The 25,060-nt window shown below is 48.6% G+C and overlaps 1 protein-coding gene across 1 annotated transcript in view; it reads right to left on the minus strand.

Moving 5' to 3' along the window:
• The window catches only part of LOC115095082 (cytochrome b5), a 138,135-nt gene that overhangs the window by 15,593 nt on the left and 97,482 nt on the right, over window positions 1-25,060 (minus strand). The window lies entirely within an intron of this gene.

Genomic DNA, 25,060 nt, shown 5'->3' on the forward strand with positions numbered 1-25,060 from the left:
ATTTACATTTATTAAGATTAAGATTGTGTGGTTTGATAGGCAATCTTGAAAGGTCCTGAGAGCATATCGGATTGCTCTCAGTTCCAGGAAATTTATCTGGTGTTTGGCTTCCTCTGGTGACCAGAACCCTTGAGTTTGTAAATTGTTTACATGGGCTCCCCAACCGATGTTGGAAGCGTCGGTGGTGAGGAGTACTTTGGGATCTGGTGGAAGAAAAGGCAAGCCCTGTAGGAGGTTGGATTGATTTGTCCACCAGGCATGAGACAGACGGAGTGCATCGGTTACGCGAACAATGGAGGACAGAGGCTGAACCAGCTTGTGTCCATTGCAGTCTCAGAGTCCATTGCGTGATTCTCATGGCCAGACGGGCCATGGGAGTCACATAAACTGAGGAGGCCATGTGTCCCAGTAGAATGAGGAATTGGCAAGCTGTAGCTGTGGGTTGAGACTGCAGCTGGCGAGCTAGGGACACAAGGGTTTGAACCCGTGGATGAGGAAGGAAGGCTTTTGCTTGTAAGGTGTCCAAGTCTGCCCCAATGAAGGATAAGGTCTGAGATGGGACTAAGTAGGATTTGTCGTAATTGACAAGAAACCCTAGAGAAAGCAGAGTTTGAATGGTTAGGGTCAGGGAGGACCGAGCTATCTGCTGGGTTGGGGCCCTGATTAACCAATCGTCCAGGTAGGGGTAGACGTGGAAACCTGCCTTCCTCAGAAAGGCTGCCACTACCACGAGACATTTGGTAAAAACTCGTGGTGCGGATGCCAGGCCGAAAGGTAGCACTCGATATTGGTAATGATTGCGGCCTACTAGAAAACACAGATATTTGCGATGAGATTGCATGATCGCAATGTGGGTATATGCGTCTTTGAGGTCTAGAGAGCAGAGCCAATCCCCTCTTTGCAGCAGAGGGAGAAGCGAGCCCAGGGTTACCATCTTGAACTTCTCCTTGTAAAGGTACTTGTTGAGGGCCCGTAGGTCCAAGATGGGACGATGTCCCCCTGACTTTTTTGGGATCAGGAAATACCTGGAGTAGAACCCTAGTCCTTTTTGTAAGAGAGGAACGGGTTCTATAGCATTTGACTGTAGAAGAAGAGAGACTTCCTGCTCTAAAAGAACAGAGTGATCGGTGAGTCTCCACGCCTGCAGGGGTGGGGAGTCGGGAGGTAGAGTCATGAAGTTGAGATGGTAACCCTGTGTAATTATCGCTATTACCCACTGATCTGTGGTGATATGATGCCACTTTTCTAGAAAGTGGCACAGCCGACCTCCTACTGGTATGGCTGGAAGAGGGGTTTGGCAAGTGCTCTCTAAATGGCAGTCAAAAACCCGCCGCAGGGCCAGGTTGAGGAGCTGGTGCGGGCTTTTGTTGGTTACGAGACTGGTGAGGTTGAGTTTTATGGTAAGACCTCGCAGGCCTAGCCTTGGTTAGTGGGGAATAGTACTTCCGTGGCCGGAAGAAAGACTTTTTGGAGTCTTTTCTAAACGGCTGTTTAGAAGGCAAGTCAGGAGGAATGGATGAGAGCTGTTTAAGTGTCTCATGATGATCCTTTAATTCAGCAACAATTTGTTGAATTTGCTCACCAAACAAGTTATCCCCTAGACAAGGCAAGTCAGAGAGCCGGTCTTGAACCTCCGGGCGAAGGTCAGATGACTTGAGCCAAGCCCAGCGTCTAGCAGAGATAGCCGTAGCAGAAAGTCTAGTGGAAGCATCAAATATGTCATAAGCTGTTCTTATTTCATGTTTCCCAGCTTCAAATCCTTTATTTAGTAGGGATTGAAGCTGTGGCTGGAACTGTTCTGGTAAGGCATCTGAGAACTCCTGCATTTGTTTAAGGATGACTATTATATTGAGTCATATACAGCTGATAAGAAGCTATTCTAGAAATCAGCATGGCTCCCTGGTATACCTTCCTACCTATACTATCTAGGAATTTATTTTCCTTAGTAGGAGGTATGGAAGAATGTGGCTTACTCGTTTAGCTTTCTTTGAGCTGATTCTACCACAACAGAATGATGGTCCAATTGTGGTTTCTGAAAGCCAGGTGCTGACTGCACCAGGTAGGTAGAGTCAGCTTTTTTATTTACCGGAGCAACAGATCCAGGAGATTCCCAATTCTTTTTGAGAAGGTCTAGAAAAACCTGATGAATTGGAATAGAGGTGATGACCTTAGGGGCATCCAGGAATTGGAGCAATTCCATCATCTGGTACCTGTCATCTTGTTCAGATTGAAGCTGGAAAGGGACCAACTCCGACATGTCCTTCACAAAGTTTATGAAAGAGAGGTCCTCAGGGGGGAGAACGCTTTCTACTCTCTGGAGGAGAGGGTGGTGAAGGCAAATCATCGGTGTCAGTTGAGGTATCATCACCCCAAGTGTCATAAGGATCAGGTGGCTGACCCTTAGGACCATGAGGTGGCTGTGTACCTGAAGGCCCCGGTTGAGGCTCCGAGAAACTCGAAGGAATCACCGGGGGCATCGAGAATGTCCTCGGTGGAATCGATGCCGGTATCAGTATCGACGCCGGCATCGAAGGAACCGGTGTCGGCATCGGAATCCTCGGTGGAGCTGATGTGCGTATCGCCCCCGAGGAATGTATCGGTGGCGAGGGGCGACAAGGCACCGATGGAACTATCCCCGAAGGGGGAATTCGATACGGTGTTTCTCCACCTGATGAGAATGCTGTCGGTGATCCGGGTATTGCCGGTGGAAGGGCATTCATGAGCGCTTCCATCTGGGCAAGCAGCGGTGCCAGTGCTGCTGGAATCGGATCGGTGACCGGTTCCACTCTCGGTGCCGGAGGAGTCTGGAACCGTAGTATCGCCTTGTCGATGGCCTTCTGGACCAGCCGGTCCAGTTCTGCCCGGAGACCTGAGGTAACAAGACACGGCTCGACGGAAGAGGGAGGCTGAGGCTGAGCCGGAGGGACCACCGTTACAGATGGAATCGCGGCTCCCAAACCCCGGAGGAGTGAGGGTTGCCTCGGTGTCTGCGAGACAGTAGTGGACGGTGCCACTTCTGGTTGAGACTTCTTTGGCGGAGGCTCGGACGGAACGGAGGTCGATGACATCGATTCCTCGACGGGCCGAGACTTATGACGTCGATGGCGATGTTTCTCCTTCCGATCCCCTTGATGATCAGGGAAGGGACAGGAGTCGATGGCCGTGAAGTCGTCAATGGCGGACGGTCACCGGAGGGCTGTCGATGGCGATGAGACTTCAACGGTGCCAGTTCCGATGACGTCGATGCAATCGATGGCGTTGGGGGTCCGAGCATGGAAGAGGAGTCCCATCTTTTCCATTCTGGCTTTGCGACCTTTTGGTGTCATTAGGGCACATTTGGTGCAAGTCAGGACATCATGCTCGCTTCCTAGGCACAAAACGCAGACTCTATGTGGGTCTGTGATTGACATAGTTCGGGTACAGTCCGGACATCGACGGAACCCCGACGCCATGGCCATAGGCCAAAAATTTAGCCGCGGGACTGTCGACTGCCAACGGGCCTCAAGGGCCAAACTCGACGGTAGTCGACCAAATGACGGCAAAAACTTACCGAAGTTCCGCGGATGAAAAAATTTGAAGAAGGGAGACCCCTGAGGGGCAAATTTTCTTCAGAAATTTTTAATTGAAGAATTCCTGTCAGGAACGTGGTTTAGAGCTCTTTGACCGCGTGGCTACTGCTGCGCAGAAAAAAGAAGACTGAAGGGAGACCCCTGCTGGCTGCAGGGTTAGTGCCGTGCTGGGCATGCCCAGTAGGGGCCAGTCAAAGTTCCTGAAACTTTGACAGAAGTTTTCCGTGGTTGGGCTCCATCCTCGATGTCACCCATTTGTGAGGACAACCATCCTGCTTGTCCTGTGAGAAAGGCCGATACGAACCCACCTCCGCGGGGTCCTTACCCTTTTTGGGCAGAACCACAATAACCGAGTGATTTGTCCCGGGGGGCAAAGCCATAGTATCAACTAAGTCATTATAAAATTTGGCCAACGGGGATAGGAAGTGAAACTTGAGAATCTTATAGTACTCCGCCCCAAGCCCGTCGGCCCCGCAGCTTTCCCTTGTTTCAGGCCTTGAATCACCGAGTACACCTCCTGGTCAGTAATGGGCCGGTTTAAGGACACTTGCTGCTCAACCGACAGTCGGGGCCATTGTATCGCCTGGATAAATTGAGCAGTAAGATCTAGATTCTGCCCCTTCTGCCCATAGAGGTCAGTATAATACTCCAGAAACCTACGCTCAATCTCGGCCTGCGCTGACACATACTGTCCCCCTCGATCCCTAAGCCCTACAATCATTGTCTTCTGGTTTCTAGGGCGGACCAGGTGTGCCATCATTTTACTAGGTCGGTTCCCTTGCTTATAGAGTTGGTACTTATAATAACGTAAAGATTTAGACGCCCTCTGGTGGAGGCAGTAGTTAAGCGCCTCCCGCAATTTTTCAACCTGGTCTTTGCTGTGTGGGGACAAATCACTCATATGCCGCCTTTGGGCATTCTTTAACTCCGCCGTAAGGCGTAAAATTTCCGTGTTGCGTTGTCGATTCACCCGGGCCGTATAGGCAATAATATGCCCCCTCATGACCGCCTTCCCTGCTTCCCAAAGCGTCACTGGGGATATATCTTGTACATCATTAAACCCCATATATTCTTTCCAGCAAGCCTGGAGGTGTGCATGAAAAGCCTTGTCTAAACACAGGTCGGGCCAAATGCGCCAGGAAAACATCCGTCGCTGTCTCTCACCAAGAGCCAAATGCACATGAATCGGCGCGTGATCAGACACATCGATGGTCCCTATAGTTGCCGCCTCCACTGCTGGAAACACTGTGTCAGATATTAACAGGTAGTCTAACCGGGAGTACGATTGGTGGGGGTTAGAGAAAAACGTGTAGTCTCTCTCCATGGGATGCAGGATCCTCCAGACATCAAGCAGCTGGAGCTCCTGGCACAAAAAGGAAATCCCCTGAGTCCCATCCAACGCATGAGCCCGTTTGGCAGGGCTACAGTCCATCTGCTTATCCGCCACGACATTAAAGTCCCCGCCCATTATTAACGTGTACCCTGACAGGGCACTCAACAACTTCACGAGCTGAGTGAAAAAAACATGCGAGTAAGTATTTGGCGCATAAACGTTGCAAAACGCTATCCGCTGTTGGTTAAGGGTACTGGTTACCACCACATACCTCCCTTCTGGATCATGGTAAGAACGAGTGAGCTGAAAGCCAAGCTGCTTGTGCATTAGAATAGCTACTCCTCTTTTACGCGTAGTATAGGAGGAAAACCAACAATGCCCTACCCACCCCCGTTTCAACTTCCCATGTTCCACATCATTGAGGTGCGTTTCCTGTAGGAATACCACCTGTGCCTTGGCCCTTTGGAACAGTTAGCAATTTCTTCCTCTTAATAGGCGAATGAATCCCATCCACGTTTAGAGAGGTAATTTTAACCCTCTCCATGTCTAACATTGTATGGAAGAAGTATCTAAGCCCCTCCCCGGGGCCCCAAAGCTGTTCCTCTCTGGGTTCCAGAGCCTCCCAGCCAAAGCCCTAGAACCCCAGTTATATGCATGCAAGTGGTCATATCCTTGGTCCCTTCCTGAAAACCCCCAACCTGTCTCCCACCCCCCCTACCCATACCCCTGCCCCCATCCACCCAATCCCACATCCATACCAACATCCACACAATCCCATACATCCCGCCAAGCTCCAAGAAGCACGGGGCCCCCCGCCTATCCCGACCCACACCTAGGCAAACCAGGGCCCCCTTCTCTCCAGCCCCCCCCCCCCCCGCACCCCAACCATCAACCAAACTGTAATCACCAACAAAGTATAACAGTAGAACAATAACATATGCACCCTTTTGAGAAATCACCAGTAACCAACCAGGTTATACAAAATCGGGACACCATAAGGGTGGTGGTAAACTGCCTATGCATCAAGACCTGAAAGAATCCAAGCCCCCCCGAAGAGGGGACAGTCTCGTGCTCCAGGTGCCCACCCAAACGTGGGCTCAGCGATTTGTGTAGCTCCAAAGGAGAAGAGAATTCCGCAGGAAGACATCCTCACGCCGCATTCTCCCGCTGCAGCGTGGTTAAAAACGCCGTTGCCTCCGCCTTAGTGTGAAGGAAAAGCACCCTGTTGTCATGTTGCACCCGCAATTTTGCCGGGTAGAGAAGGGCGAAACGGATTCCACGTTTGTGCAGTTCAGTGCAGGAGGGGGTCATCTCTTTCCGTAGAGCTGTGGTGGCGGCAGAGAAATCATTGAAAAGCAGCACACGATGCCCCTGGTACTCCACGGAGGCCGCCCTGCGATAAGCCCGCAGCAGCAGCACCTTTGTGTGTCCAGTTGAGAATTCGAGCCATCACCGGTCTAGGCCTCTCCTGAGGTGCCCTAGCCGGACCTATGCGGTGTATTCGTTCGCATCGAAGCTGATCCCCTGAGATATCCACTCCCAGATGGTCCGGGAGCCAGGCCTCCACGAATTTGACCAGCTCATCCTCCTTGAGGGATTCAGGCAGACCGATGATCTTAACATTATTTCTGCGGCTTCTGTCCTCCTGATCTTCCAGCTTAGCCAGCAGAGCAGCCTGCTGAGTCCGCAGTTCCTCCACCCGCCTCTCCGCCTCCGCCAACCGGTCTCCCTGATTTGAAATAGCTTGCTCTGCGCCCTCCAAGCGCCTGGTCTGCCCCTCCAAGGTTTCACGAATCCCATCCATAGAGGTTTGGATTTTTAAAAGGCTCACCTCCAGCGCTGCTGACACACTACCAGTGATTTGTCTGATGACCTCTTCAGAGATGGTGGCTTGCACCTTGGGGCTCTCCACCGCGGCGGCCATCTTGGAGGCACGGGGGCGCAGGGTAACCGCGGTCCCGTGGCTGCGCTGGCGCATCCCCTGCCTGGAAAAGCACGGATTCCGGTTGCCCCAGGCCAGTCAAAAAGGGAGGATCGCTTCACCAGCAAAATCGCCACTGCAGCCGCCGCCACAGAGACCTCGTGACAGAGCGCCGTTTAGGCCCCGGCCGTCTTCCGTTCCAGCGAGGTCCTGTCGGCGAAGCCCGCCCGAGATAACTGGATCTCCCCGCTGCCCCCGGTCGTACAGTCCCTCCGAACGAGGTGGGGTGCAAGTTCGCCGACTTTTTACATCTTTTTTTTGGCCGCGTTAGGGGGGAGGGCTGCGGAGCTCAAACTCGACGCGGCCACCCAGCTGACGTCATCGCCGGAAGTCCCCGGCACCCAGGAATTTTATACCCTTGAACATATGGATCAGATGATATATATATATATATCTTTTATATATCAATACAGTGAAATACTCATACATAGTGGCAGCCAGAATTTAGCATGTCATAACAAACTTGGGCATACCAGAACAAAGTAAACTAGAGTAAATAATATATGTCAAACGAGTTATATAAAACTTTGTGCCCACATAAAAAGGACAGTATATCACCTCTTAGCTTAACTGCTGTGAGAGTGAAGCCGTTTGAGTATGGGTCATAGTACACATCTCTCAAATAATCAATTATCCCATTATTACTTTTAACAACATGATTTGGGTCAGATCTTTTAAGGGTATTAAATAAAAGATTTATTTATTTTTAACTTTTATATACCGACATTCCTGTATAGAATACAAATCACACCGGTTTACAATGAAACATAACATTGCATGTGAGCGTTACATGGAACAAAAGGGAGAGGCAAGTAAATAACTGGTATAAGGAGACTTCAAACTTGCCCGTTGAGAAACATAACATTACTCAATAAATAGTTAATAAATACTTAATTGGAACTTGATAAATACTTAATAAACACAATTAATAAATTTCTGAACCAGAAAATAAATGTCAATTCCAATGGAAAAATGGTGTAGGCAAACTTTCCACGTTAACAATGGATCTTAACTAGGAGTGCGAAACTAAAGGCGATATTAGACAGAGGTCATGAACTAAAGTCTAGCACTGAGGGTACATAAAGATCTATTGAAAATTACTCTCATAAATAAGGGCTCGGTTAAAAATTAGACACTAGGTGGGATCAGTGAAACCAGAAAAGAAGGAAAACAAAGTAAAGACATGGTAGAATGAATTGATCAGGTGAACATGAAATATGAAACAGTTGTCTTCATTCTAGGAATGCTAGTTTGAAGAGCCATGTTTTGAGGTGTTTTTTTTTGAATGACACAGGACATGGATCTTGTCGAAGGTCCGGAAGGAGTGCATTCCATTGTTGGGGACCTGCTGTAGATAGTGCTCGTTTCCTTAAGGATGTTTTTGCTGGAGGGGCGTATAGAGTGCCTTGATAGGCTCTTCTAATCGGTCTGACAGAAGTATGAGGACGTAGTTGGATGGTAAGATCAAAATGGGAGAGATTGTGTACGGCTTTGTGAATTATAGTAAGGACTTTATAGAGAATTCTGTATTTGATAGGAAGCCAGTGGAGAAAAGATCAAATACAGAACCATCTTTGGATATTGCTTATGCTGATCCAATAAAAAATATCAAAGCCTGTGAAGGATCCAATGAAGGATCTTACACAACATTACTTGTAAAACAGTAATCCCTCTAGTTGGACACAAAAGACAGTCCTTCCATCAGACAGAAAGCTGGAATATGGGGTAAGAACAACAACATCACTACAGAAAGGCAAGCAAATTTGCGGTACTTTAGGGTCAGTTTGTTATCTCATGACTTGAATTTCTAACAGTTATTTTCAAAATGGATCTGAGCAAAAAAATTGTGTCAGTTAATGGTAAAGAAAACACAGGGCTTATTTGTTAATATGCTTGTTTTATGGTCCCTTTCATCCTTTCCCTAAAGGTCACGCTGGATGAACAAAGGTAGCCAAAGGTGGTAAGTTATCCTTCTTAGAGGCCAAATAAAGTGACCTCCCATCCTCTTAGGGCCTGAGAATCGACGCCACAGCATATCTAAAGCCCAAACCTGCACAGAACAGACTGCCAACAAGCCATAGGGATCCATTTAAATTTTTATTTCTATAAAATAGTTATAAAAACAAGCAAAATCCCGTTGCCATGGGTATGTTTCAAATGAGAGGAAATAGCACTGATCTGTGAACTGACCAAGCAGGCTGGTCACTTTTTTGGCCATAATGACTCCACTATAAATAGTCAACAGACGTAACAAGAATAAGTACAGATCTGAAAACAGGAACTCTACTTTATCAATGACATCCTCACAAACACACACTGCCCTGTCAGCTGCAAGCAGAGTGACTGTCTGTGGCGTCTGGAGTGTAAGAGAGCTGTTGAATCACAAACAACCCGCCCCGTCAGCTGGATTCATCAGCTCTTACACTCCAGACACAATTACCACTGGAATCCCATTGTGAAACACTCTGGCTGGCTCAGTTAGTCTAAAGCAGCTCTGTTAGGAAGCCAGGTAACTTAGCCAACCATGGAGAAAAGCCAACAGGAAGTTATTTTTTTAATTTAAGAAAATAAAGCACAGACATTTAACCCTGAAATGACTGTTTTCTGCATTCCAGCTTAGTTTCTTTTTTCCCCACTTTAGTTTCTCCGGCACCTTTCTTCCCTAAGTGTGCACACTTAGAGGTAGATTTTAAAAACATACACGTGCTCGTACTTTTGTTCACGCACCAGGCGCGAACAAAAGTACGCTGGATTTTATAAGATACGCGCGTAGCAGAAGTTTAGTGTAAGGCAGATAGGTAACTAGGGCCTGTAACTCACTAACTCTGCGGGCAGATGTTATTGCCAAAAGAAAAATCACTTTCCATGTGAGATAGCGAAGATCACAGGATTGGAGAGGCTCGAATGGTGGTTTCATGAGCTGACCCAAAACCAGATTGAGGTCCCAAGACGGGGCCGGAGGGCACAAAGGAGGCTTGAGGTGAAGCAAGCCCTTCAGAAAATGTGTTACGAGGGGTTGTACTGAAATAGGATCACCCCCGACACTTCTATGGAAGGCGGCTACCGCACTGACATGAATTCTGATGGAGGAGGTTTTTAGACCTGATTCTGACAAGTGCCAGAGATAGTCTAGAAACTTCATGGTGGAACAGGTAAAGGGATCAAGGGATTGAGAAGAACACCATGATTTAAACCGGTTCCATTTGTAAAGATAAGATTTTCTCATGGAAGTCTTCCGTGAAGCAATCAGGACACGGGAAACTGGCTCCGAAAGGTTAAGTGGCTGAAGAATTAACCTTTCAACATCCAGCCGTCAGAGACAAGGCCTGAAGATTGGGGTGGCATAGGCACCAGTCGTTCTGTGTGATCAGAAGCGGGTCCTTTCCCAAAGGAATGTGCCTGCTAATGGAGACGTCCTGAAGTATTGGAAACCACACTTGGCAAGGCCAGTGAGGTGCCATCAGGATCACGCGTCCCTTGTCCTGACGTAACTTCACGAGAGTCTTTGAGAGAAGTGGAAGTGGAGGGAATGCATATAGGAGACCTGTTGCCCTTGAGAGGGAGAACGCATCTTTTGGCAGAGAGTGTTGGCTGCAAGTGAAAGAGCAAATGTTCTCTACTTTGCGGTTCTGAGGTGATCAAAGAGGTCTATGTGGAGGTAACCCCAACACTGGAATATTGAGTCCGCTACAGTGGGGTTGAGGGACCACTCGTGTGGTTGAAAGGCGCGACTCAGCTTGTCCGCCAACACATTGTCCACTCCCGGCAAGTAGGTGGCCCTGAGGTACATCGAATGGGAGAGGGCCTCCGCCCATATCTGCGCAGCCTCCTGACAGTATGTAGGAGCCCGTCCCTCCCTGTTTGCTGATGTACCACATGGCCACTTGGTTGTCCATCTGAATGAGGATGACCTGGTTGAAAAGGTGATCCTGAAATACCCTGAGAGCATATCTGATTGCTCGCAGCTCCAGGAAATTGATTTGGTGTTTGGCTTCCTCTGGAGACCAAGTTCCTTGTGTCTGCAAATCGGCGACATGGGCTCCCCAGCTGAGCTTGGAAGCATCGGTGGTGAGAATTATTTGAGGGTCTGGAGCCTGGAAGGGCAGGCCTTGGAGGAGATTGATCTGATTTTGCCACCAGGCTAGAGACTAAGTAAGTCGGTGATGTGGACAGTGGTCGATAGAGATTGGATGAACTGAGTCCATTGTGACCTTAGAATCCACTGCATGACTCTGATGGCCAAGCGGGCCATTGGGGTAACCTGTACTGAGGACGCCATGTGTCCTAGCAGGATGAGGAAGTGGCGTGCAGTCGTGCGGTGCTGAGACTGTAGCTGGTGTGCGAGAGAGATGAGAGTGAGAGCTCGCTGTCGAGGCAGAAATGCCTTTGCCTGCAAGGTGTCCAAGTCTGCCCCTATGAATGATAAAGTTTGAGATGGGACTAAGCAGGATTTCACGTAGTTGACGAGAAATCCTAGCGAAATCAGAGTGTGTAAAGTAAGACATAGGGACGACAGAGCAGCTTGCTGAGTGGGAGCCCTGATCAACCAATCGTCTAGATAGGGGTAGACGTGAACACCTTGAGTCCTGAGGAAGGCTGCTACTACTACGAGGCACTTGGTGAAGACTCATGGTGCAGATGCCAGGCCGAATGGTAGCACTCGGTACTGATAGTGCTTGGGGGCCTACCAGAAATCTCAGGAACCTGCAATGAGATGGAGTTATCGCAATGTGTGTGTACGCGTCTTGGAGACTGAGAGAACAGTCAGTCTCCTTTTTGCAGAAGAGGAAGGAGGGAACCCAAGGTCACCATCTTGAACTTTTCTCAGTGGAGGTACTTGGACGAACACCGCCTGATTTTTTGGGGATTAGAAAGTACCGGGAATGGGAGGAAGTGACGTCACCGACGGAGATGGCTGCCTGAGACCAGAGCTCCGCTCCCCACTGCGGCGAAATCGGCGACCATCCGCTTTCAAAGTGCAGTTCTTACGGCGAAAATTCAAATAATTCTCTCAGTAGTGCAGGGGAGAGCTCAGATGGCTCTTAGAAAAAAAATCCTGGACTGAGGTACTACAGTAATCCTGGACTGAGGTACTACAGTAATATGTTTTTTCTTCCTGGTACTGCATGCTACGTGTTTGCATCGTGACAACAGCAATTGGAAGGGGGGGAGGTAGGGAAGGGAGACGGAAGGGGGGGGTAGAAAATCACAAAACGAAAGCATTCAATACGAGACTGTATTCAAAATTTCATGTTTATTATTCAACATTTCAGGTTTATTACTATTATTACTCTTTAAGCCACAACTCTGTTACATTTGCCATACATGTATGTTTTGAGATGTACACACTTGATATCTGTTTACATGCATAAATTACATATAAAAAAAAAAAAAAAAGAAAGAAAGAAAGAAAGTACTGGGAATAGAATCCTAGGCCTTGTTGGGAGTTGGGCACAGGCTCTATTGCTCTGGACTGGAGGAGGAGGGAGACCTCCTGCTCCAGGAGAAGTGAATGGTCGGATGTTCTCCACGTCGGTAGAGGTGGGGAGTCCGGTGGGATGGAGAGAAAATTCAGGTGATAACCTTGCGAGATTATGGCAAGGACCCACTGGTCTGAGGTGATCGTGTGCCACCTGTTATTGAAATGGCACAATCGACCTCCCACTGGTATCTGAGGCAGTGGAAACTGGCTGCTGCTCTCTATGCAGGAGTCAAAAGCCAGAAGCAGGGCCCGGCTGAGGAAGTGCCTGCGGCTTTTGTTTCCGCGATTGATGAGACTGGGCCTTTTGGAAAGGTCTCGTGGAACGAGTTCTAGACAGTAGTGGATAGGACTTCTTTGGACGGAAGAATGACTTTTTAGTATCCTTCCTGAAAGGTTGTTTGGAGGAATACTCAGAGGGCATCAGAGAGAGCTGGCGAAGGGTCTCATGATGGTCCTTGAGTTCCGCCACCGTCCGCTGAATCTGTTCGCCAAACATATTGTCTCCTATGCAGGGCAGATCAGATAATCTGTCTTGTACTTCAGGGCGCAAGTCCGAAGACTTAAGCCAGGCCTATCTTCTTGCTGAAATAGCAGTTGCAGATACCCTGGAAGCGGTGTGGAAGATATCATAAGAGGATCTTATTTCATGCTTCCCTGCCTCGAAACCCTTGTGTACCAGGGTTTGAAACTGTTCCTGGAATTGCTGAAGTAGGGACTCTGCAAAATCCTGTATCTGCTTGAATAAGACCCTGTTGTACTGGGTCATATACAGCTGGTAGGAGGCGATCTGAGAGATAAGCATTGATCCCTGGAAGACACGCCGGCCAATGGCATCCAGAAATTTCTGTTCCTTACCTAGGGGAAAGGAAGAGTGGGGTTTTGAACTTTTTGCCCTCTTTTGGGCAGATTCTACAAACACAGATTGGTGATCCAGCTGAGGTTTCTGGAATCCTGGGGCTGACTGGACCAAATAGGTGGTATCAGCTTTTCTGTTGACTGGAGCAACAGAACCAGGGTGTTCCCAGTTCTTTTTGAGGAGATCCAAAAGAACCTGGTGAATAGGGATGGAGGTTATTTCTTTGGGAGCATCCAGGAATTGTAACAACTCGATCATTTGGTGCCTATCATCTTGCTCAGTCTGTAATTGGAAGGGAACCAATTCAGACATTTCCTTCACAAAATTTATGAAGGACAAGTCCTCTGGAGGAGAACGCTTCCTACTTTCAGTAGGAGAAGGTGGCGATGGTAAATCATCGGTGTCTTGAGATGAATCGTCAGTCCAGGTGTCACAGGGATCAGCACCTGTCCCTGTAGGAACCTGAGAAGGACGGGACGATGGTATTCCTGAAGGTCCTGGTCTAGGATCTGAAGGCATCGATGGAAGTACTGGAGGCACCGATGAAGGCATCGAGGGCACTGATGGGCGCATTGGCATCGATGCTTGAGGCATTGGAAGGACTCCCGATGGAGGAATGTGGAATGGTGTTTCCCCTCCCGATGACAGGGTAAGTGGGGAAGGCACCGGAGCCATTGGTGACCCAAGATCCATCAGTGGAAAAGCGGCTATAAGCGCTTCCATCTTCGAGAGCAGCGGTGCCAATGCTGCCGGAATGGGATCGATGGTTGGTTCCGCGACCGGCACCGATTTCGGAGCCGGGGGACCGTGGAGTCTGTGCATCACCTTATCGATGGCCTCCTGAACCATCCGGTCCAGTTCTTCACGGAGACCTGGAGCAAGCAGCCCCGGCTCCGGAAGGGAAGAAGGAGGCAGAGGCATAGCCGGAGGGACCACCGTTAAAGGCGGAGTTGCAGCTCCTGGTACCCGGTCGCAGAAAGGGTCGGTGCCTTTTCTGGACGGGGTTTCTTCGATGGCGGCTCGGACGATGGCGAGGTTGATGATTTCCTTCATCGATGGTCCAAGACTTCCGGTGTCGATGCTGATGTTTTTCTCTACGATCCCCTTGGTCCTGAGGGGGAGTAGAGGTAGTTGAAGGCCGAGAAGTTGTCGACGCCAGCCAGGTGGTCGATACTGGCGCGAAGTGGACAGTGCCGGTTCAGACAACGTCGATGCAATAGACAGCGTCTGAGTTTGAGAACAGAAGAGAAGTTCCATTTTCTCCATTCTGGCTTTGCAACCTTTTGGTGTCATTAAGGCACGTTTGGTGCAAGTTAAGACATCATGCTCGCACCCGAGATACATTACACAGACTTTATGTGGGCCTGTTATGGTCATGGTGCGAGTACATATCGGGTACTGACGGAACCCCGATGCCATGGCCTTTGAAAAATTTAGCCGCGGTACGGTCGACGGCCAGTAGGCCGCGAGGGTCAAACTCAACTGGAATCAACTGAAAACGGGTAAAAACTTACCGGCATACCGCGGAGTCAAAAATTCAAAGGATGGACCCCTGTGGGGTATGAAAGTTTTTAGTAATTCTGTGAGGAAAATTCCTGTCAGGAATCTCTGTGGAGTTCCTTAACCCTCGTGGCTACTACTGCGCAGAAAAAAGAAGACTGAAGGGGGATCCCTGCTGGCTGCAGGTTTAGTGCCATGCTGGGCATGCCCAGTAGGTGCCAGTCAAAGTTCTAGAAACTTTGACAAAAGTGTTCCGTGATTGGGCTCCATCCTGTGATGTCACCCATATGTGAGGACTACCATTCTGCTTGTCCTGTGAGAACAAGCATAGACATTGTTAAAAAAAAAACAAAAAAACCCATCTTAGAAGCGCAGTCCAGATGTATTTCAAGCATTAAGAAAGGTGAAAGGAAGGCCAAACAATTGCCGGTATGGTTAAAAGGTGCGACGAAAAAAAACTTTTAGCCAAAAGATCTTCCTTCAAAAATTGGAAGAAGGATCCATCTGAAGAAAATAGGAAAAAGCATAAGCATTGACAAGTTAAATCGAAAAACATTGATAAGACAAGCTAAAAGATTTTAAAACAAATTTGACTCAAAACTTTTTAAAATATATCCGAAGCAGAAAGCCTGCGAGTGAGTTGGTGGGACCATTAGATGATCAAGGGGTTAAAGGGGCACTTAGAAAAGATAAGCCCATCTCAGAGAAACTAAATTAATTCTTTGCTTAGGTGTTTATAAGGAGGATGTTGGGGAGATACCCAATCGAGGGTGACAATTCAGATGAACTGAACCAAACCATGGTGTACCTGGAAGATATGGTAGGTTAGATTTGTAACCTGAACCAGATTTATTTATTTTATTTGTCGAGTTTTATATACTGTCATTTGGTATCGCCATCACAACAGTTTACAAAGTTTCGATGTTTAATAGAGTTCAAAAAGGTTCATTCCAATAGTTGTCAACATAGAAACACAATCTACAAAGATGTTAAAGTTTTATGAACTTAGTTCGTAGGATAGATTATACATGTTTCGGATTTATTGTTATGTTATTTTTACATTGGTGCAAAATATTTTTGCTTAGTGTTAATGGGGTGGAGTGGTGATTTAGTCATTGGGTGAGTTGGTAGGCTTTGGTAAACATCTAGGTTTTCAGATCTTTTTTGAAAGTTTTTTAATTTTCTTGTGTTCGTAATTCTGTTGGGAGGGTGTTCCAGAGTTTAGGGCTTCCTAATGAGATGATATACACCTCAGGTTTCTGAAAGAATTCAAAAATGAAATTTCAGATCTATTAGTAAAAATGTATAACCTATCATTAAAATCACCCATTGTACCTGAAGGCTGAAAGGTTTTCCAATGTAACCCCAATATTTAAAGAGAGCACCAGGGGTGATTCAGGAAACTATAGACTGGTGAGCCTGACTTCGGTGCCAGGAAAAATTGTGGAAATAGTTATAAAGAATAAAATCACAGACCATATAGAAAGACATGATTTAATGGAACACAGCTAGCATGGATTTACCCAAGAGAAGTCTTGCCTCACAAATCTGCTACATTTTTCAAAGAGGTGAATAAGCATGTGGATAAAGGTGAACCAGTAGATGTGGTGTATTTGATTTTTCAGAAGGCATTTGACAAAGTCCCTCATGAGAGGCTTCTAAGAAAGCTAAAAAATCATGGCATAGGAGATATCCTTTTGTGGACTGCAAGCTGGTTAAAAGACAGGAAACAGAGAGTAGGATTAAATGGTCTGTTTTCACAGTGGAAAAACAAACAGTAGAGTGCCTCAGGGACCTGTACTTGGACTAGTGCTTTTTAATATATTTAAAAATGATGTGGAAAAAGGTATGACAAGTGAGATGATCAAATTTGTAGATAAGTGAAAATTATTCAGAGTTGTTAAATTACAAGCAGATTGTGATAAATTGCAGGAAGATCTTGCGAGGCTGGAAGACTGGGCGTCCAAATGCATTATGAAATTTAATATGGACAAGTGCAAGGTGATACATATATGAAAAAATAACCCTTGCTGTAGCTATATGATGTTAGGTTCCATTTAGGAGATACCACCCAGAAAAAAGATCTGGGTGTCATAGCTGATATTACTTTGAAATTGTCGGCTCAATTTGTTGTGGTGGTCGAAAAAAGCAAACAATGTTGAGAATTATTAGGAAGGGAATGGCAAAACAGAGGATGTCAAAATGCCTCTATCGCTCAATGGTTAGTCTGCACCTTGAATACTGTATGCAATTCTGGTCGCCACAACTCAAAAAAGATGTAGTTGTACTGGAGAAAGTGCAGAGGACAAACAAAATGATAAAGGGCATGGAACGGCTCCCCTATGAGGAAAGGCTAAAGAGGTTAGGGTTGTTCAGCTTGGAGAAGAGACAACCGAGGGTGGGGGATATAATAGAGGTCTAAAAAAATCATGGAAGGACTTCTACGAGTAAAGATGAAATGGTTATTTACCCTTTTGGATTATACAAGGACCAGGGGGGCATGCCATGAAATTAGCTAGTAGCACATTTAAAACAAACTAGAGAAAATTCTTTTTCACTCAGTGCACAATTAAGCACTGGAATTCATTGCCAGAGGATGTGGTTAAAGCAGCTAAGTGTAGCTGGGTTTAAAAAAGGGTTGGATAAGCTCCTGGAGAAGTCCATAAACTATCAATCAATAGGGAATAGCCACTGATCTTTTCCGGCATTAGTAGCATGGTATTTAATGCTTGGATACTTGCCAGCTACTTCTTACTTGAACTGGCCAAGGTTGGAGACAGGATAATGGGCTTGATGGACCCTTGGTCTGACCCAGTATGGCATATCTTATGTTCTTATATAAAGTTACGCATCATTTTAGCAATCAGGTTAAACTTTTACCGTTCGCCAGATGGTTTCCAGAGTCTTTAGGTTTGATGTTTAACAAAATGAGTTCACTGAGCAGGGTAAATTTATTATAAGACTGCAGCAAAGTAGCCATGAGTCTTCCCACAGGATCTCTCTCTTTTCATACCATAAAGACAGAAACATCTGCCATACTTTGTATGCAAGTGTTTACAGATATTTCAGATTAAAACTGGATGCTTCTGGGCTCGGATATCTTTTTTTGGACCAACCAGATCTTTGTATCATTTTTTAAAAAAGCAAATGTTTTCTTCTAACCCCCACCACAATAACACTCACAAAGATATTGAACAGAACTAGCCCGAGGCCAGATCCCCGATGTATTCCACTAAATTATGCTTCTTTCCTCAGACTGCATTCTATTTACCACCACCTTCTGTTATCTGTCATTGAATCCATTTCTAATCCAGTCCACCACCCCAAAGTCCCTCAGTTTATTTATGAGTCTCCTATGCAAGACTGAATCAAAAGCTTTGCTGAAATCCAAGTATACCAAATCCAAACACTCTCTCCCTTGATCTAACTGTCTGGTCACCCAATCAAATAAATCAATATGATTTCTTTGACACAATCGCCCTCTGGTAATGTCTGCAACTTTCTGGATTTGACATAATTCCTTTCCTTCAGTAGCATCGCTGTCAAGTTTTACCACCGAGGCCAAACTAACTGTACTTCCTTCATCTCTTCATTATTATTTTTATGAAAAAGCAATACCTTTGCCCGTCTCAAGTCCTAAAGAACCACTCCCGTTTCCAAACATCGATTGAACATATCCTTCAGTGGACCTCTCTGAGATCCCTTAATATCCTAGGGTGTATCCCATCTGGCCCCAATTGTGCTAATTCCACAAAATCCCACTCTTCTATAAATGGGTTTTCTTCTACCCCACTATCATATGTACCCTGGCCAATAATTATGTATTTAGTGTTTCTGCTTTTTCCTTGACACTCTCCTTAGTCTTCCTTTTTGCCTCCAAGTCGTATAATGCCACTTCTGCACTTCCTCCTTTCATGGACATTCCTAAAAAAAATATCACCTCACTTTACTGCCTTAGCTAACTTTCCTTCCACTTGCATCTTTGTCCTCCTAAATCCCTTTCTATGCTACTTGCAGCCTTACCAGATATTTTGCCTTGTGCTCTTTCTGAAATACCTTGTACACTTTCTATGTTGATCTCATTGCCCTAACTTTTCAGCCATCTCTTTGAAAAACCAGACCTGTTTCTGTTTTCTCTTGCTTGCATTTACCTAACACAAAGATTAACTGCCCTTGCTATAGCTCCTATCAGTTCTGCTTCCCACTCTGCCAGCAGCTCCTTAAGGTATTTCTCCATTGTAACAAAGTTGGTGGTCCCGAAGCCCCACAACATGCTGGTCTCCCAATCACTGGGAATCCCACACATTGCTTCTGCTTGTATCCAGAATTAAAGAAACTCACCCTAGAGAACTAGTTTTAAACAGGCAAGGTAAGCAAGAACCATTCCAAAAAGGGAAGAGCATATTGCACTGGCTTGAAATTCCATTAGTTACACAAGGGTAAGTTGCAGGTATTACAAAATGAAATACCAGAACCAGACATAACCGGTGCTTTTTAACCCTTCTTAGTTTAGAGCAGCAAGCTACAATGGCAGTATAGTTACAGGAAAAGCAGGCAGTAAAAAGAGCATGCTGCTCCCCCGTTCATCCAGGCAGGCAGTATGGAATGTATCTTACTTGAAAAAACAAGATCTCCAAGACCTCGCTGGACCTGCACACAGGTTTGGGTCAATACGATTTTTAGATAGTCCTAGAGATTTTCTACTTCTTCAAGCACTGCTCCTTTTTAAATGAGTTGGGAGAGAAGGGAGCATTTAAGCACTGAAAGGGGAAGATGACTTCTCCCTTCATGTCTCTGTGGAGACCAGTGAAGGAGAAACTAAAATATAAAACACTTTAAAATTTTATTTTTCAATGTTTTCTAGAATATTCCTCAGACACCGCTGAGCTTTATGTATTTTTCACATCTGAATGACAAAAACTTTAAAAATTAAGTTTTTAAAAGAGAAAAAAAAAATATAGAGGCCATCCTGGGGCCAAATTTTACAAAGCACAATGAGTCCCAAGATCACTGCCAGCGATCGACCACGGACCCAAGGGATGACTTTTCTACTTTCACCAGCTCCCGGGTGCAAAGAAAGGAAAATTAGTTCTTACCTGTTAATTTTCGTTCCTGTAGTACCACGGATCAGTCCAGACAGTGGGTTGAGCCTCCTTTCCAGCAGGTGGAGACAGACTAAAACTTGCAGGATGCCCTATATCAGGACAGAGCCTATCCTCTACCCCTTCAGTATAATGTATGTCAAAGCAGAAAACAAACAACCCAAGAATAGGATCAAGCAAGTAACTGTAAAGCTCAACGGAGCAAATATAGAATAATGTAGAAAAACATGGTATACCAATACGCTCTTGCATCAACTTGGTATAAGAAAATGACCAAGGCTTCCGGTGTAATTGCTCAGTAATCTTGCACAAAGAAATATATGGAAATCTGCAGACCTGCAAGAAAACAAGCTTTGAGAGGACAGAAGACAGACAGGGAAGGGCGTCTGGACTGAACCGTGGTACTACAGGAATGAAAATTAACAGGTAAGAACTAATTTTCCTTTCCTGTACGTACCCGGATCAGTCCAGACAGTGGGATGTACCAAAGCTTCCCTAAACTGGGTGGGACCGAGACAGTCCCGCTCGAAGCACTTGCAGCCCAAAGGAACTGAACACCGGAGCGTGTACATCCAGACGGTAGTGCCGAGCAAAAGTGTGCAGAGACGTCCAAGTGGCGGCCCTGAAAATTTCCTGCGGGGAGACAGATTGACTCTCCGCCCAAGAAGTAGCCTGAGAACACAGAGAATGGGCCTTCAGACCCTCAGGAAGCGGACGACCTTGACAAAGATACGCCGAGGAAATGGCTTCCTTCAACCACCCCGCAATCGTGGTCTTAGAAGCCTGTTTACCGCGGTTGGGACCACTCCAAAGGACGAAGAGATGGTCCGATACCCGGAAGTCATTGGTGACCTGGAGATAGAGAAGCAAGACTCGTTTTACATCTAGCCGACGAAGGGTCGCCACCTGCCGTACCCGCAATCTCCTCCGGAGAAACGCTGGGAGTTCTACCAACTGGTTGACATGAAAAGCGGAGACAACCTTAGGCAAGAAGGAAGGAACCGTCCTGAGAGAAACCCCGGAATCCGAGAAACGCAAGAAGGGCTCCCGACAGGACAGCGCCTGAAGCTCGGAAATACAGCGAGCAGAGGAAATAGAGACCAGAAAGACAGTCTTTAGAGTAAGATCCTTGAGCGTAGCGTGGCGAAGAGGCTCGAAGGGAGCCGCACAGAGAGCACGAAGGACTAGGTTGAGACTCCACGACGGACACGTGGCCCGAGAGGGGGGGCGGAGGTGTCTAACGCCCTTCAGGAAACGAATCACGTCAGGGTGAGCTGCTAAGGCATGACCGTCCACCCGACCCAGGAGAGAACCGAGCACAGAGACTTGAACGCGTAGAGAACTGAAGGAGAGGCTCTTAGAGAGACCCTTCTGAAGAAAAGAAAGAATCAAAGGAATCGAGGCGGAGCTTGCAGGGACACCCGCCTCCGTACACGCAGACTCAAAAACTTTCCAGATGCACACATAGGCCAGAGAAGTCGACTGCTTCTGGGCTCGCAGCAGGGTGGAGATGACCTCCTCCCTATAACCTTGTGCCTCAGGCGACGCCGTTCATAAGCCAGGCCGCAAGACAGAAGCGATCGGCCTGGTCGAAATATACAGGCCCCTGCCGGAGGACACGAGGAAGATGACCGAGGCGCAGGGGCCCGTCCACCGCTAGATTGATGAGATCCGCGAACCACGGCCTTCGCGGCCACTCGGGAGCAACGAGAATCACCGGTCCCTGGTGGAGCTCGATTCTCCTGAGAACTTTCCCCACCAGTGGCCACGGGGGAAACACGTACAGAAGGACGTCCGCTGGCCAAGGTAGAGCCAGAGCATCCATGCCCTCTGCGCCGTGCTCCCTCCAGCGGCTGAAGAACCGATTGGCCTTGGCATTGCGCAGAGTCACCATGAGGTCGAGGTGAGGAGGACCCCACCTGTCCACTATCAGAGCCATGGCTGCGTCCGAGAGCTCCCACTCTCCCGGATCGAGCGACTGCCGGCTGAGGAAGTCGGCTTGAACATTGTCTTTTCCGGCGATGTGAGAAGCCGCAAGGCACTGTAGGTGACGCTCCGCCCAAGCGAGGAGACGGCTGGCTTCTAAGGCTACCAGGGGACTGCGAGTGCCCCCTTGGCGATTGATGTAGGCGACTGTGGTGGAGTTGTCGGACAGGACTCGTACCGCCTTGCCGCGGATCAGGGGAAGGAACTCCTGAAGCGCCAGGCGGACCTCCAAAGTTTCCAGTCAATTGATGTGCCAGCGCGACTGAGTCTGCGACCATGTTCCCTGAGTGGACTGAGAAAGGCAGACTGCACCCCAGCCCAACAGGCTGGCGTCCGTGGTCACTATTGTCCACTGTGGAGCTTGAAGAGGCATCCCTTGCAGAAGATGAGGAAGAGACAGCCACCACTGTAATTCGTTGGCAGTAGAATCCAAGAACGGAAGGACTACGTGGAACTGCTCCGACACTGGCTGCCAACGGGACAGCAAAGCTTTCTGTAACGGACGCATATGAGCAAAAGCCCAGGGGACAAGGTCGATGGTAGAAGCCATGGATCCCAGGACTTGGAGATAACCCCAGGCTGTCGGGGAGGGTAGGGCAATCAAAGTCTGGACCTGATCGATCAGCTTGAGGGCTCGCGCCCGAGGTAAGAAAACCTTGCCTACTCGGGTGTCGAAGTGGGCTCCCAGAAATTCCAACTCCTGGGAGGGCTGAAGCTTGCTCTTGGAAAAGTTCACTATCCACCCGAGAGAGGCAAGGAGCTCCAAGAAGCGATTTACCGCCTGCCGGCAAGAGGTCTCCAACTTGGCCCTGATGAGGCAATCGTCCAGATAGGGATGGACGAGAATCCCCTCCCGGCGCAAGGCCGCCGCTACTACTACCATGACCTTCGTGAAGGTGCGAGGAGCGGTCGCGAGGCCGAAGGGGAGAGCGCGAAACTGGAAGTCCTGGTTGAGAATGTGGAATCGGAGATACTTCTGATAGTCACGGTGAATGGGAATATGAAAATAAGTTTCTGCGAGATTGAGGGAAGCAAGGAACTCTCCGGGGCGGACCACCGCAATGACCGCCCGCAGGGTTTCCATGTGGAAGTGGGGGATCTTGAGAGCCCGATTGACCCTCTTGAGGTCCAATATTGGGCGGAAGGACCCGTTCTTTTTGGGCACGGTGAAGTAAATAGAATACTGGCCGGCGCCAATTTCCCTTTCCGGGACTGGGACCACCGCTCCCAGATCCAGAAGCTTGGAGAGAGTCTGGACCACCGCGTCCCTCTTGGCCCGGCCGCAAGGCGAGAAAAGAAAGATCTGGAAGTTCCCTGATGAGGTCAAAAGCGTACCCGTCTCTGATAATGTCGAGGACCCACTGATCCGACGTGATCTTGACCCATTCCTCGAAGAACAGGGAGAGGCGTCTGCCAAGGTAAGGAACCGAGGAATGGGTCGGCTGACGCACAGGCTGGCCCTCGCGAAAGGGCCATCTGCCACGAAAGGACTGTGACCAGGACTGCGCACGAGAAGACCCCCTCGCAGAACCGCCCCGCCCCCAAGAAGCGAAGCGACGCTGGCCCCTGAAGCGAGAGGCCGCGAAGCATCGGGAAGACTTAGGGCGGTCCTCTGGGAGCTTATGGACCTTGTTGTCAGCCAAGGAGTCCATAAGCTTCTCAAGATCCTCGCCAAAGAGCATCTTACCTTTGAAGGGCAGCGTGCCCAGCCGGGTGTTCAAGGACTGATCAGCTGACCAGTGGCCTAGCCAAAGGAGCCTCCGGGCCGCCACTGCCGAAACCATCGCCTTCGCCTGGACACGGACCAAATCGTAGAGGGCATCCAATACGTAAGCGGTGACTGCCTCCAGACGTTCGGCTTGTTCTGCCTCACCTGGCGGAAGCTCCCGGGCGCAGAGTAAATGTTGGATCCACTGGAGGCCCGCTCGCATCATGAGACTGCTACAGCAAGACGCCCGGACCCCAAGGGCCAGAACGTCGAAGATGTGCTTCAGGTGAGCCTCCAGCTTACGATCTTGTGAATCCTTCAAGGCCGTGGAACCTTCCACCGGAATCGTGGTGTGCTTGGCCACTGCAGAAACATAAGAATCCACCGATGGATATCACAACAGCTCCAAGCCCTCCTCCGGGAGGGGATAGAGCTTATCCATCGCACGCCCCACCTGAAGCGCACCCTCAGGAGCCTCCCATTCCCGCAGGATAAGGAGCTTAAGCATGGGGTGGAAGGGAAAGGCCGAGGCCGGAGCCCGGAGCCTTCCCAGACCCAGGTTTCATATCCTTAGGGAGCGAGGCCATGAGATTATCCACGGAGGGACTCTCCCAGACCCAGCTCCTGCAAAACAAAAGGGAGGAGGGGCTCTAATTCCTCCTTACGAAAAAGACGGAGGGCTCTAGGGTCATCCCCCTCTAGGGGGGGGGGGGGCATCCGCCGAATCCGAGGAAGCAGCGGGATCCGAGGACACGGGAGACACCGGGGGGGGGGGGAGGGAGGCACCCCCGGGACCACCCGCACCCGAACTGGTCCCTGGGGCTCCGCGGCCGGTCCAGTGGTCAACGGCGCTGAGCGAGGGATTTTTGGCGGGGGGGGGGGGGGGGGGGGGGGGGGCTTTCGTCCAGCTCATGCAGGCTAGCTAGATAAGATTTGTGCATGAGGAGGACGAAATCCGCTGAAAAAGGGACCCTGGATTTGGCGGGGGGGAAGAGGGGGAGCGAGGGAAGGTCACCCGCGGGGGCCAAATCGGGGGTTAAATCAAAAAAAATCTGGCCCCCCAGCCCCAGGGAGCACTGAAATCAGCCCCGATGAAAAATCCAAGATGGCGGCCGTTCCTGGGCTCTGCCGACCCGGGAAAGGCCTAGCCATGCTGGGAGGAGTGAAGCCCCGGGCTAAATTTGCTTGTCCTGCCGAGGAGGGACCTTCCCCACCCGGCAGGCAAGCAGTGCAGAGGCCCTGCTGTGAAAAACGCGAAGAGGGCAGCCCACAAGAAAGGCAGGCTGCCAGCCGGGACATAGCTAAGCCGCGGCTGAAGAAAAAAAAGCTGAAAAAAAATCTTGATTGACAGCCTGCACAACAGGAGAGAGCAGGCGGGAAACCTGCTGCCTTCAGCTTCTCTGGCTGCCGGTTCTAACCCTACTCTGACCAGAAAAAAATAAAAAAGCTGGTCAACTGCTGCAAATAAGTTAGAGGTAGGTGAGTACCTGCAACTTATTGAAAGTTTGAAACTTTTAAACTTTTTTTTTTTTTTTTACTGAGT

This window comes from Rhinatrema bivittatum, chromosome 7 (genome assembly GCF_901001135.1).
Source record: "Rhinatrema bivittatum chromosome 7, aRhiBiv1.1, whole genome shotgun sequence".
NCBI lineage: Eukaryota > Metazoa > Chordata > Amphibia > Gymnophiona > Rhinatrematidae > Rhinatrema > Rhinatrema bivittatum.